Source organism: Rattus norvegicus, chromosome 15 (genome assembly GCF_036323735.1).
Source record: "Rattus norvegicus strain BN/NHsdMcwi chromosome 15, GRCr8, whole genome shotgun sequence".
NCBI lineage: Eukaryota > Metazoa > Chordata > Mammalia > Rodentia > Muridae > Rattus > Rattus norvegicus.
This window is the reverse complement of record NC_086033.1, coordinates 25622903-25636498: the sequence shown is the minus strand read 5'-3', so window position 1 is coordinate 25636498 and position 13596 is coordinate 25622903.

Here is a 13596-nt window from a genome sequence, read left to right as displayed (position 1 = left end):
AAAAAAAAAAAAAAGAACAAAGAGAAGAGTCAGTACTGAGCTGAGAAGAATTGAAGTGTGAGAGGGAACTGAGCTGAGGAGTTTTTAGACAGAACACTTTTTATACAGAACTGAACTTTAGAACTTAGAAGTATAGGCATAGCATTGGGAGAAAGAGCATTGAGAGTAAAAGCATTAGTGTGACACCAGAGCAAGAGTAAAGAGCAAGATTTGAAGGATAATGTAGATTAGAATAACTTAGAAACTATAGGGAAAAAAACAAAGAGAACAATGTGCAGAATGCAGAGGGAAAAAGGAAAAAAAGAATCTGCAGAGAGCAGAAGGAACGGGCAGGCTTCTCCTTACCATGGGACAGAACAGAAATAACTTAGTCTTATTAAAAGAAACACAGTTTTTTTTCTTATAAACTTGGGTTTAATTCATTTAGCATTAAAAGGGTAGAAGCTGTTCTAAGCAATGAAGATTGGAGCTTATTTTTCATCCAGAATGAATGAGTTCTTTCTGTACAGGTGCTTGGTCTTCTGCTCCATGTGCATATGTAAGTCTGAATGTGTGTGAGAGAGTATGTAATTGTGAGAATGTATGCAAGCTGAGCCCCACTGATTTAATGGAAATGTAAAAATACGCATGCCTGAATCGGTATTTAAACTTATGTGAGTTTATGCATATTTGCTTATGTAAAAGTTTTTTCTTCTGCAAATGTTACTCTCTTCTCTTGGTTCAATATAATTTATTGTTCCAAACACTCCCACCCCTGGTCTGGACAAGCATGAGGTATCTGGACAAAAGGGAAAAGGCCCTTGCAATTAATCCTTTACTAATCTCCTGCTGTTTTAGGATGAGGTACTAAGTGCCAGACACTGCAGTTTCAGGCCCCAGAGGAACACAGAAAGTAGGTCAGCTACAGGAGCATAGTAAGTTAGCTTAGATAAGTAAACTTTTTATTATTATACAGCAACCCTAAATATCTTGTAAGACAAAGTCTTACCCTCCACCAAAGCTCTTCCCCTTCTGCTGCCTCAAAAAGAAACAAGAAAGAAGAGCTCACTGGGGCTGCCCCCTCCCACAAATACCTTCCTTCAGTGAGGCTCTATCACCTAACGATTCCATATCCTCCTCAAATATCATAAACTAGGGACCAGTGTTCAAACTCACTAGCTTATTGTGTGTACAGGGTCATTAGAGGGAGCACATTACATTGAAACATAGAGCAATTCTAACATTTATTCACCTCTGGTGAGAAGACAAGTATGTGATAGTGTAGAAAAAGAAGAAAAGTCTTTGGGTAGAAGTATAAATGTTTTCCAGGAGTTAAGTTGAAAAAAAAGAGAAAAAAGGAAGAGATAAATTAACAAAGTACAGAGAATTCTCACATAAGTAAAACTACCAGGTTCATTACTCATTTTATGAACTGCTGTCCACAAAATCAAATCCTAGTGTCAACTACAAATTTCCCATGACAAAACTGGATTCTAGAAAGGCTGATAACAGTGAGGCACCTATCCTTTGAGTAATAAACAAAAAATAGGAAATTGTGCATTTTCAGCTCCAGTTTTCTAAATCTTTAAAACTATTATTAAAATTCTTCAGGTTTTTAAACTAGGATGTTAGATATTCATGGTTAAATATGTAATTTTTTATACAAATCAAAGAAAGTATCAGTAATTATATCAGGTATATTTCAAAGTAAATAATGTTATTAGAGACAAGAAAGACCTTTCATAGCAGTTGAATAATTAGTCATAAAATCGGGAATAAGTAATATTGTTAATTATGGACTTACTTAGTTACAAAATGCGATCTTTATAAGGAAAATTGATTTTTTTTATTTTCTAAAAAAGTCTTTTTTATCCAGTATTTATATTTGGTAAATGTATGAAAAAAGTCGTCAAGCAAGTATAAATCAATATGACAAAATTGACATTTGTAGAAAATATTGGCCAAAACCTTCAAATTATTCCATTTTTATGGTCTATAGACACTTTTAAGCCCATATGATCTATAGAATAATATTAAAATATTAAAAGGTTTTTAAGCCGTATAAGATTTTTAGATAATTATATATTCAATCCGTATTTCTTTTAAGAAGTGGGGATTTTTTTTCTTTTTGAGGATTCACATCTTAGGGCCTTCGTCCATCTGTGAATGGAATATGACTCACCATTTAAGCTCATGTTACCTTTTTTCTATTTCCCTATTTATTAAATATACATTCCTTTTATTTACAGTTTTAATCTGAACACAATTTCCCCTCCTTCTACTCCTCCCAGATCCTCCCTATATGCTCTTTCATTTGTATCCATTCTCTTTCTGTCTCTCATTAGAAAAGAACTAAGAGATAACAACAAAACATAAGAAAACAAAACAAAGCAAAACAAAACCCATCATATCAAAGTTAGACAAGCTAAACCAATAGAAAAGTAGACCCAAGGGAAAGTACAAGAATCAGAGACCCACTTATTTATATATCCAGGAAAATATACCAGGACAAATGAAATACTAGTCGATGGTTAAAAATTAGCATAATTCAACTATATGATAAATGAACTAAGTTTGCTGGATGAAATAAATTAGGTCAGAAAATAGAATGCATAAGATTTTATTTTGTTATACAAAACTGCAATTGGAAACTAACAATTAATAATAAGCACAAGTTAGTAGTCAATTGGGAAGGGTAAGTGTATAAAGGACAAGAAACAGTGACTTTAAGGGGCCAGTAAGTTGTGGGATAGCCACATGGTCTGACTTTACTATGATAACTTTTCCACATCTATATAAATATATATATGTTATAAAAAAGTACACTGAAATATAAGTAACTTAATGTCAGATATATTAACAGCTATATTAAAACCTGACATATCAAAATAAAATAAATGTTTGAACTGTCATTAATTACATTATATAAAAATATAGCTTTCCTCTAATAAATCTATTAATCATGTACAATATAGAAAGAAAGCTGACCAAGTTTACATGTATAAGGGCATCCTATCCATATCAAGATTTTCTTGTAATAATTATATATCGTAAAAATAGGATATAATCTGTTTCATACTCACAACTAAAATATAAATTAAATCAATTGATTTATGCATCGTGATCAAGTAAAATTCAAGATTGCAGATTATGTATCCTAAGTACTTATCATCAGATAAAATCTATTTTTCAAAGCTAGTAATTTTTAAGGGCAGCCTTATTTAAATGAGGTTTTATTGTCTTCTCTAGTTTAAATTGTAGAATGTGAAAAAAAAATTAGAATAGTCTCAAGACATTCCCACGAGGTTCCCAAGGAAAATTACTTCTATGCTCTGTTCCGCTCAAACACAGAGCAGTAAAATTGAACCCACGGGACTCTTACAGGTCATAAATCTATGTCAGGCTAAGGGAAAGGACTTCAATGGAGTATTTGCATTCGATGCATACCAAGAAAGAATAGAAAAGAATCTACTCTATGAAAAATCTTTCGTAAGCCAACTCACCTCACTGACTCTCTTCTTTACGACAATTCGACAAGCTCTTCTGACTCCATTACAGACATGCTTACCCTGACTAGAGATGAGAATGACTTGTTCAGCTTCCGATATTTTCACCAGAAAATTAATATATTGTTATTCTCTCTGATTATTATAGGAATTTTGATTATCTTCAGAGCAACAGTTAGTAAGGCACAGCGAAGCATAGTGAGATGCTGCCTCAAGCCAATTTCTAAGTCAACATTCTGTAAAAGTCTTGACATGACACAGAGAAATAAAGTTGTACGTGAGTGAAAAGTGATACTGATACAAAGTATAAAATTAAAATTCAGTGCAAAGTAATAGAAGGATCTTACTTTACCCCTCAGTCAGTACAGTGTATTAAATATCTTGGTTCAATATTCTTTTTATAAAAATTAACAAACCTGGAGATTTTTAGAATTAATATTACATAAACATATGATGATGCTTACTATTACTTATTTTCATAATACTAAAAAGAAAATTTTCTGCTATAATTTAATGTCTTAAAACAATAGAAATTTATTCTTCCAATTCTCTGGAAGACAACAGTCTGTAAAATACATTACTAACAGGGCTGAGTTCTTTTTGTAGAATGTGGTGGGAATCTTTCATGCTCCTGTGAGTGTCAGAATTACTGGACTTGAGTCTAAAATATGCTGCTCCCTGCCTTCTCCTCTAGGTATCTCTGGAAAAGACCACCGTCATTGGAGTTAGGTTCTACATAGACAATCTAGAATCACCTTATGCTCTTAGTTCATATACTAGACCCATTTTGTAGACATATTTTAAGGATAATGGAATATGTGTAAGTGTCCAAAAATGCCATTATCAATCAAATAAATTGTTAGAGCTTTGCCTAAAATAAAGTTATTATTAAAAAACGAATAAGATAACTTTTTAAACTGGAAAATTTCTAGAAAATGTTCCTTTCTGTTCTCTAATATTTCAGTTCACCAATTCCAGATGAACTTTTCTCTCTTAGCAGCATCTTCCCTGAATTCACTGGCTAGAATTCCAAAAACATTAGCACAGACAACTACAGTAGCTTTCAAGTCTTCCTTGAATATTAACTCCTACTTAGGGGAATTGAGAGCAGGGTGAACACATTTCTGGAAACCAAGCACATGGATATATCCCACATGTGTATATCCCAGTGGGTGTCTGACTATGTCTATGTTAAAGAAAGTAGACATTTTAAGGCATTTATCTTACTGAAACAAAAGGAAGAAGTTATTTATTAATATTCATTGAGGAATAACTTGCTCAACCAAATTCTTGTTCTAAGCAAATCTATTGGAGTATCTTTCTTGTACATATGGATGAACAAAGGGAAGGAAACGTAAGATCAACTGAAGGTCTCAGAATCACTAAGACTTAGAATTAAGGAGACTGAGACACAGCCTGCAGAGGAGAGCAGCATGTGGTCTCAGGAATCCCATCGTCTAGCTCTGGGCTCGCTGGAGATTTATGGGACTCCAGGAGCATCCTGCTTCCCCATGGAAACCTTCTGAAGTCCCAAAACTAACCAGTTTAGAACCTTGTCCCACCAATCCCTTCCCAGCCCTCATGGCTTAAACACAGCCTCAGAAGTGAGTTACCCACGGTCCACAATGCCCCATTGTTTAAACTTTGAGCTCGCTCCTTGGTCTGGAGAAGCCTTGTGGAATCCCGAGAGCATACTGATTCTTCATGGAAACCTTCAGGATCCCCAAGAGTAACCAGCTTGGAACCTTGATCCCTTCCCAATTGAGTCTGCCCAGGATACAACCTACAGAGTTGAGTTGCACGCTGTTCCCTGAGCTCCATTGACCATCTCTGGGTGTTGCTTTTTGGTCCTGAGGAGCCTTTTAGGAATGAAAGAGCCTCCTACTTCCCCATGGAAGCCTGCGAAGACCTAAATAGCTTTAAAGCCCCTCATCGTCATAGAATTGCAAATAAAAACAACTCTGAGATCCTATCTTATAGCCATCAGAATGGGTAAGAACAAAACTAAAGAGAGCACGTGATACGGAGGATGTGGAGCAAGGTGAACACTCCTGCATTGCTGATGAGTGCAAACTTGGACAACCTCTTTGAAAATCATTTAGGCATTTCTTAGAAAACTGGGATAGGTCTACTGCAAGACCCAGTTATACTACTTCTGAGCATTTACCCAAAAGATGCTCCAACATCCCCCAAAGACACTAAGCCAACTATGTCCATAACAAGTTTATTTGTAAGAGCCAGAAACTGAACCAAAAAATCTAGATGTTCAAATGAAGAACAGATAAAGATAATCTTGAACATTTACACAATGAATAGTATTCAGTCCAGGTTAGTTGACTCTATTGGTCTTCCTGTGGAGTTCCTATTCCCTTTTGTGGGCCACAACCCTTCCTTTAAGTTTCTTTCCATTTAGTTTGATGTTGGCTATTGGTTTGCTATTGTAGGTTGAGGTTATTATGGAGGAAGGCAGGTACAGGATAGGACAAGACCTGTCATTACAATAGAAGGAAGGATAGATGGGAGAAATGTTTTAGAAAGGAGAGAAAGAGTTGGAGTGAGGAGAGGAGCTGGGAGAACATGGCAGCAGATGTTGATGCTTCTCTGCACATAGACAGGTTATTATGACTATTTTTAAGGGAAGGGTGTGTAGAAGATTTTGTGTTGTCTAGATGAGCAAATTATATCCTATCAATTGGATTGGAAGTTATTGTGTTGTGTGTTCTTTCATGTGGCAACTTAATTGAGTTCAAGAGTGTGTGGTAGGGGGATGCACAGAGCTGCCACAGAATTGGGATATGTATGCCTGGCATGGTGGCAACCTGCCAAGGCATCTCTGAGTGAGAGGGCAGGTTGGCTTGGCAGGGTGCCGTGCTGGAAAGGCTAGCGGATGGCCTGGGTCAGAGAGCACTTGAGGACAGCATGGAACTATTGAGATAAATTATCACTAGTTCTTTTGGCTCACTGGAACTGGAACTAGTGAGAGAACAAACCCCAGGGTACAAATGGGAACCACCCCCCTTTTTTAGTTTAATTTCAACATGCTGTAAATTGCTGTGATTATGTTTAGGTATGTGCCCTGTATTCCTGACTTCCCTAATACCTTTAACATGAAGGGGTGTTGGATTTTATCAAAGGTGTTTCTGGAGTCTAATGAGAGAATCGTGTGATTTTTTTGCTTTCTGTTTGTTTATATGGTGGATTACATTGATGAATATTCATTATTATATCATCCCTGCATCCCTGGGATGAACCCTATTTGATCGTGATGGATGATGTATTTGTTGTGTTCCTGTCTTTGGTTTGAGAGTGTTTTATTGAGAATTTTTTCGATGCTCATAAGAAAAATCTGTCTGAAATTCTAATTCTTTGTTGAGTCTTTGTGTGGTTTTGGTATCGGGGTGAATGTGGCCTCATTGGATGAATTTGACAGTGTTACTTCTGTTTCTATTTTGTGAAATAATTCTAGGAGTAGTGTTATTAGGTCTTTTTTAAAGTCTTGAATTCTTCACTAAAAACATCTGACCCTGGGACTTTTCTGGTTGTAGGGTTGTTTCAACAGTTTAACTGATCTTTATTAAATTATACTAAGTGATGTCTGTCTAGAAAATTGTACAGTTCCTTAAGATTTTCCAATTTGGGGAAGCACAGCGTTTTGAAGTGAAACCTAATGATTCTTTGAATTACCTCAGTGTCAGTTGTTGTGTCTCCCTTTTCATTACAGATTTGGTTTATTTGGATACTATCTTTCTGTCTCTTGGTTAGTTTGGTCAAAGGTTTGTCTATCGTGTTGATTTTCTCAAAGAAGCAGATCTTGGTTTCTTTGATTCTTTATATGGTTTTCTTTCTTTCTAGCTGATTGATTTCAGCCCTGATTTTTATTATTTCCTCCCTTCTAGTCCTCTTTGGTGTGCTTGCTTCTTTTGATTTCTAGAGCTTTCAGGTGTACTTAAAGTGCTGATATGAAAACTTTCTTGTTTCTTTATGGAAACATTGCTCTGAACTTTCCTCTTAGCACTGCTGTCATTGTGTCCCATAAATTTGGGTATGTGTTCCTTCTTTTTCATAGAATTTTAGAAAGCTTTTAATTTCTTTCTTTATTTCTTCTCTGATCCAGAGATCGTTGAGTAGAGAGCTGTTCAATTTCCATGAGAGTGTAGGCATTCCGGTGTTGCTGTTTTTGTTGACACCCAGATTAATACATGGTAATCTGATAAGATAGAAGGTTTCAATCCTCTTGTGTCTGTTGAGGCTTGCTTTATTTTATAGAAGGACCAATGGGGTGCTGAAAAGAATGTACATTCTTTTGAGTTTGGATGAAATGTTCTACAGATATAGGTGCCCTAGTTTTGGAGGCATAAGTGTTCAGAATTGAGATATCATATTGGTAGATATTTTTCTTTGATGAGTATGAAGTTTCCTTTCCTGTCCTTTGATTATTTTCAATTGAAAGTATATTTCATTAGATATTAGAATGTCAACTCCAGCTTGCTTCTTAGGTCTGTTTGCTTGGAAAACATTTTTCCAGCCCTTTAATCTGAGGTAATATCTATCTTTATTGCTGAGGTGTGTTTTTTTTTCTATGTAGCAGAATAGGGTCCTGTTTTCATATCCATTCTGTTATTCTGTGTCTTTTTAATTGGAAAATTGAGTCTATTGATGTTGACAGATTTTAATGACCAGTGACTGTTATATGCTGTTATTTTGATGGTGGTGGTGGTGGTGGTGGTAGTGTGTGTGTGTGTGTGTGTGTGTGTGTGTGTGTGTGTGTGTGTGTGTGTGTGTGTGTTTGCTTTCCCTGTTTTTGCTGGTATGGAATTACTTGTTTCCTGTGTTTTCTTGGATGTTGTTATCCTTCTTGGACTGTATTTCCCTCAGGTATTTTCTTATTGGATTTATGGATAATGTTTGAATTTGAATTTGTCTTAAAATATCTTGTTTTATCCGTGTATGGTGGTTGAGAGTTTTGCTGGGTAGAGGAGTCTAGGTTGGAACCATTGGTTTTTTAGAGGTTACAACATATCTGACCAGAACCTTCCAGCTTTTAGAGTCTCTGTCGTGAGGTCAGGTGTAATTATAATAGGTCTGCCTCCATATGTTACCTGGCCCTTTTCCCTTGCCACTTTTAATATTCTTTCTTCATTCTGTAGAATTTTTGTTTTGATTATTATATAGTGAGAAGATTTTATTTTTGGTCTATTCTAATTGTTGTTCTATAAGCTTCTTATATGTTTATAGACATCTCTTTCTTTAGGTTGGGAAAGTCTTCTTCTAATATTTTTCTTGAGAATATTTTCTGGTCCTGGAGCTGGGGCTCTTCACCTTCTTCTATTCCTATTATTCTTAGGTTAGGTCTTTTCATAAGATCCCACATTTCCTGGATGTTATGTGTCAGGAATGTTTTAGCTTTAATATTCTTTGGCTGGTGTGCGTTATCTTCTATTGTATCTTCTATGCTTGCTATTCTCTCTTTCATCCCCTGTATTCTGTTGGTGATGCTTGCATCTGTTATTCCTGTTCTCTTCCCTAGGTTTTCCATCTCCAGGATTTCCTCAGTTTGTTTTCTTTACTGCTTCTAATTCTACTTTCATGTCTTGTACAGTTTTATTTATTCCTTCACCTATTTAATTGTATTTCACTATATGTCTTTAATGGATTTATTATGTTTTCTCTTTAAAGACATCTGTTTGATTTTATTTTCCTGCATTTCTTTAAGGGATTTATTCATTTCCTCTTTAACAGCCTCTATCATGTTTATAAGATTTAAGGTCATTTTCTTTTGTTTTTGGTTGTGTTAGTATATCCAGGGTTGACTGTAGTAGGGTAGCTGTGCTTTGGAGTTGTCATAGTACCCTGTTTTTTTTCATTTGTGTTCCTTTAAGGGTCTTTAGCCATCTGGATGTTTTGGTTGCTGGGTGTTCTTGTTGTGATAGTTATTGGGAGGATGATGAACCTTGATGGTCCTGGTGTGGCAGGCCTCCGATGTGGCAGGTCTTAGGCTGTATGGTTCCAGACCTGCAGTTCTTTATGCTTCAGGAAACTTAGGTTCAATGATGAATGGCAGGGAGGTGTCAGAAGAATGGAGTTCCCCCTGGAATAGCAGGCTGCTGATGGTAGCTTGGCTTGGCCCACCAGGCTCAGAATTGCAGGGAAGATGGGTAAAGGATAAGGGAAGACAAGCCTACCTGTATGGATCAGGACTCTGATAAAGATGAAGAAGTGGTGGGAGAATGGATGTTCCCCTGGGATACTAAGCTGTTCAAGCCAACTTGGAATGGCCCAGAGGGCTCAGCAAACAGGGCATATATAATAAGGAACAGTTATCTCATAAGGGTTCTCCCAAATTAGGCCTGTGCTTCTGTTATAAAACAAGAAGGAATTTCACAGGCAGAGGAGGGAAGATTAGGAAAAGGAATTTTAAACAGAGATGCCTGGCTATTCACAGCTGGGAAAAACACTGCATGCTCCAGTTGGGAGGATTCATTGTACCAGGTACAAAGAAGGTATGGAGACAGCAGATGAAGCACCAAAAGGTGGCTCCTACAGAGGCATGATTTGAGACTCCAAAGTGCAGAGATCCAAATCCATGCAAGGGAAAGTTGGAGTTTAAGCAGTTTGGGTGGTCAGCACAAGGATTTCATATAAGCCAGACCGTACTGTCTTGTGGGAGTTGTCCCTCAGAAGCTGGCATAAATGGTTCAGTTGAGGTTTTGCTGTTTAACATAGGAGATGAGATGAGAAGGTGTTTCAAAAATATTTCTGAAAACATGTGGAGAATAGACAGGAAGTAGAAGAACTGAGGAAGGAAAAAACTGCTGCATACGATCTGTGATTGGCTTGGGCAAGAAGGTGGGCATAGGAGGGTAAGTCCAGTGTTCACTGTGAAAACAGTTAACAGGCTTGGCTTATGGTGGAAATGGGAACTCAGTGGCCCAGAAGGATGAGACACATCATGTAAAAGCCCTTCACAGTCCAGGATGACCCATTTTCACTGGTGACCCATTTTCATCCACAAAGATTTTATGCAACTCAGGTACATATCAATAAGTATATAGCGTAGCTATGCAGATCAAATATATATTGATAATAAGCTATAAAGAAATTACTTTGATAATATTTATTTAGCATATATGTAATTTAAGAAGGAATGTTGCAACCTTATAAGAAAGATTTGCATATTTATTTTTTTTTATTAACTTGAGTATTTCTTATATACATTTCAAGTGTTATTCCCTTTCCCGGTTTCCGGGCAAATCCCCCTCCCCCCTCCCCTTCCTTATGGGTGTTCCCCTCCCAACCCTCCCCCCATTGCCGCCCTCCCCCCATAGTCTAGTTCACTGGGGGTTCAGTCTTAGCAGGACCCAGGGCTTCCCCTTCCACTGGTGCTCTTACTAGGATATTCATTGCTACCTATGGGGTCAGAGTCCAGGGTCAGTCCATATATAGTCTTTAGGTAGTGGCTTAGTCCCTGGAAGCTCTGGTTGCTTGACATTGTTGTACTTTTGGGGTCTCGAGCCCCTTCAAGCTCTTCCAGTTCTTTCTCTGATTCCTTCAACGGGGGACCTATTCTCAGCTCAGTGGTTTGCTGCTGGCATTCGCCTCTGTATTTGCTGTATTCTGGCTGTGTCTCTCAGGAGCGATCTACATCCGGCTCCTGTCGGTCTGCACTTCTTTGCTTCATCCATCTTGTCCAATTGGGTGGCTGTATATGTATGGGCCACCTGTGGGGCAGGCTCTGAATGGGTGTTCCTTCAGTCTCTGTTTTAATCTTTGCCTCTCCCTTCCCAGCCAAGGGTATTCTTTTTCCTCATTTAAAGAAGGAGTGAAGCATTCACATTTTGATCATCCGTCTTGAGTTTCGTTTGTTCTAGGGATCTAGGGTAATTCAAGCATTTGGGCTAATAGCCACTTATCAATGAGTGCATACCATGTATGTCTTTCTGTGATTGGGTTAGCTCACTCAGGATGATATTTTCCAGTTCCAACCATTTGCCTACGAATTTCATAGACTCGTTGTTTTTGATAGCTGAGTAATATTCCATTGTGTAGATGTACCACATTTTCTGTATCCATTCCTCTGTTGAAGGGCATCTGGGTTCTTTCCATTTTCTGGCTATTATAAATAAGGCTGCGATGAACATAGTGGAGCACGTGTCTCTTTTATATGTTGAGGCATCTTTTGGGTATATGCCCAAGAGAGGTATAGCTGGATCCTCAGGCAGTTCAATGTCCAATTTTCTGAGGAACCTCCAGACTGATTTCCAGAATGGTTTTACCAGTCTGCAATCCCACCAACAATGGAGGAGTGTTCCTCTTTCTCCACATCCTCGCCAGCATCTGCTGTCACCTGAGTTTTTGATCTTAGCCATTCTCACTGGTGTGAGGTGAAATCTCAGGGTTGTTTTGATTTGCATTTCCCTTATGACTAAAGATGTTGAACATTTCTTTAGGTGTTTCTCAGCCATTCGGCATTCCTCAGCTGTGAATTCTTTGTTTAGCTCTGAACCCCATTTTTTAATAGGGTTATTTGTTTCCCTGCGGTCTAACTTCTTGAGTTCTTTGTATATTTTGGATATAAGGCCTCTATCTGTTGTAGGATTGGTAAAGATCTTTTCCCAGTCTGTTGGTTGCCGTTTTGTCCTAACCACCGTGTCCTTTGCCTTACAGAAGCTTTGCAGTTTTATGAGATCCCATTTGTCGATTCTTGATCTTAGAGCATAAGCCATTGGTGTTTTGTTCAGGAAATTTTTTCCAGTGCCCATGTGTTCCAGATGCTTCCCTAGTTTTTCTTCTATTAGTTTGAGTGTGTCTGGTTTGATGTGGAGGTCCTTGATCCACTTGGACTTAAGCTTTGTACAGGGTGATAAGCATGGATCGATCTGCATTCTTCTACATGTTGCCCTCCAGTTGAACCAGCACCATTTGCTGAAAATGCTATCTTTTTTCCATTGGATGGTTTTGGCTCCTTTGTCAAAAATCAAGTGACCATAGGTGTGTGGGTTCATTTCTGGGTCTTCAATTCTATTCCATTGGTCTATCTGTCTGTCTCTGTACCAATACCATGCAGTTTTTATCACTATTGCTCTGTAATACTGCTTGAGTTCAGGGATAGTGATTCCCCCTGAAGTCCTTTTATTGTTGAGGATAGCTTTAGCTATCCTGGGTTTTTTGTTATTCCAGATGAATTTGCAAATTGTTCTGTCTAACTCTTTGAAGAATTGGATTGGAATTTTGATGGGGATTGCATTGAATCTGTAGATTGCTTTTGGTAAAATGGCCATTTTTACTATATTAATCCTGCCAATCCATGAGCATGGGAGATCTTTCCATCTTCTGAGGTCTTCTTCAATTTCTTTCCTCAGTGTCTTGAAGTTCTTATTGTACAGATCTTTTACTTGCTTGGTTAAAGTCACACCGAGGTACTTTATATTATTTGGGTCTATTATGAAGGGTGTCGTTTCCCTAATTTCTTTCTCGGCTTGTTTCTCTTTTGTATAGAGGAAGGCAACTGATTTATTTGAGTTAATTTTATACCCAGCCACTTTGCTGAAGTTGTTTATCAGCTTTAGTAGTTCTCTGGTGGAACTTTTGGGATCACTTAAATATACTATCATGTCATCTGCAAATAGTGATATTTTGACTTTTTCTTTTCCGATCTGTATCCCCTTGATCTCCTTTTGTTGTCTGATTGCTCTGGCTAGAACTTCAAGAACTATATTGAATAAGTAGGGAGAGAGTGGGCAGCCTTGTCTAGTCCCTGATTTTAGTGGGATTGCTTCGAGTTTCTCTCCATTTAGTTTAATGTTAGCAACTGGTTTGCTGTATATGGCTTTTACTATGTTTAGGTATGGGCCTTGAATTCCTATTCTTTCCAGGACTTTTATCATGAAGGGGTGTTGAATTTTGTCAAATGCTTTCTCAGCATCTAATGAAATGATCATGTGGTTTTGTTCTTTCAGTTTGTTTATATGATGGATCACGTTGATGGTTTTCCGTATATTAAACCATCCCTGCATGCCTGGGATGAAGCCTACTTGATCATGGTGGATGATTGTTTTGATGTGCTCTTGAATTCGGTTTGCCAGAATTTTATTGAGTATTTTTGCGTCGATAT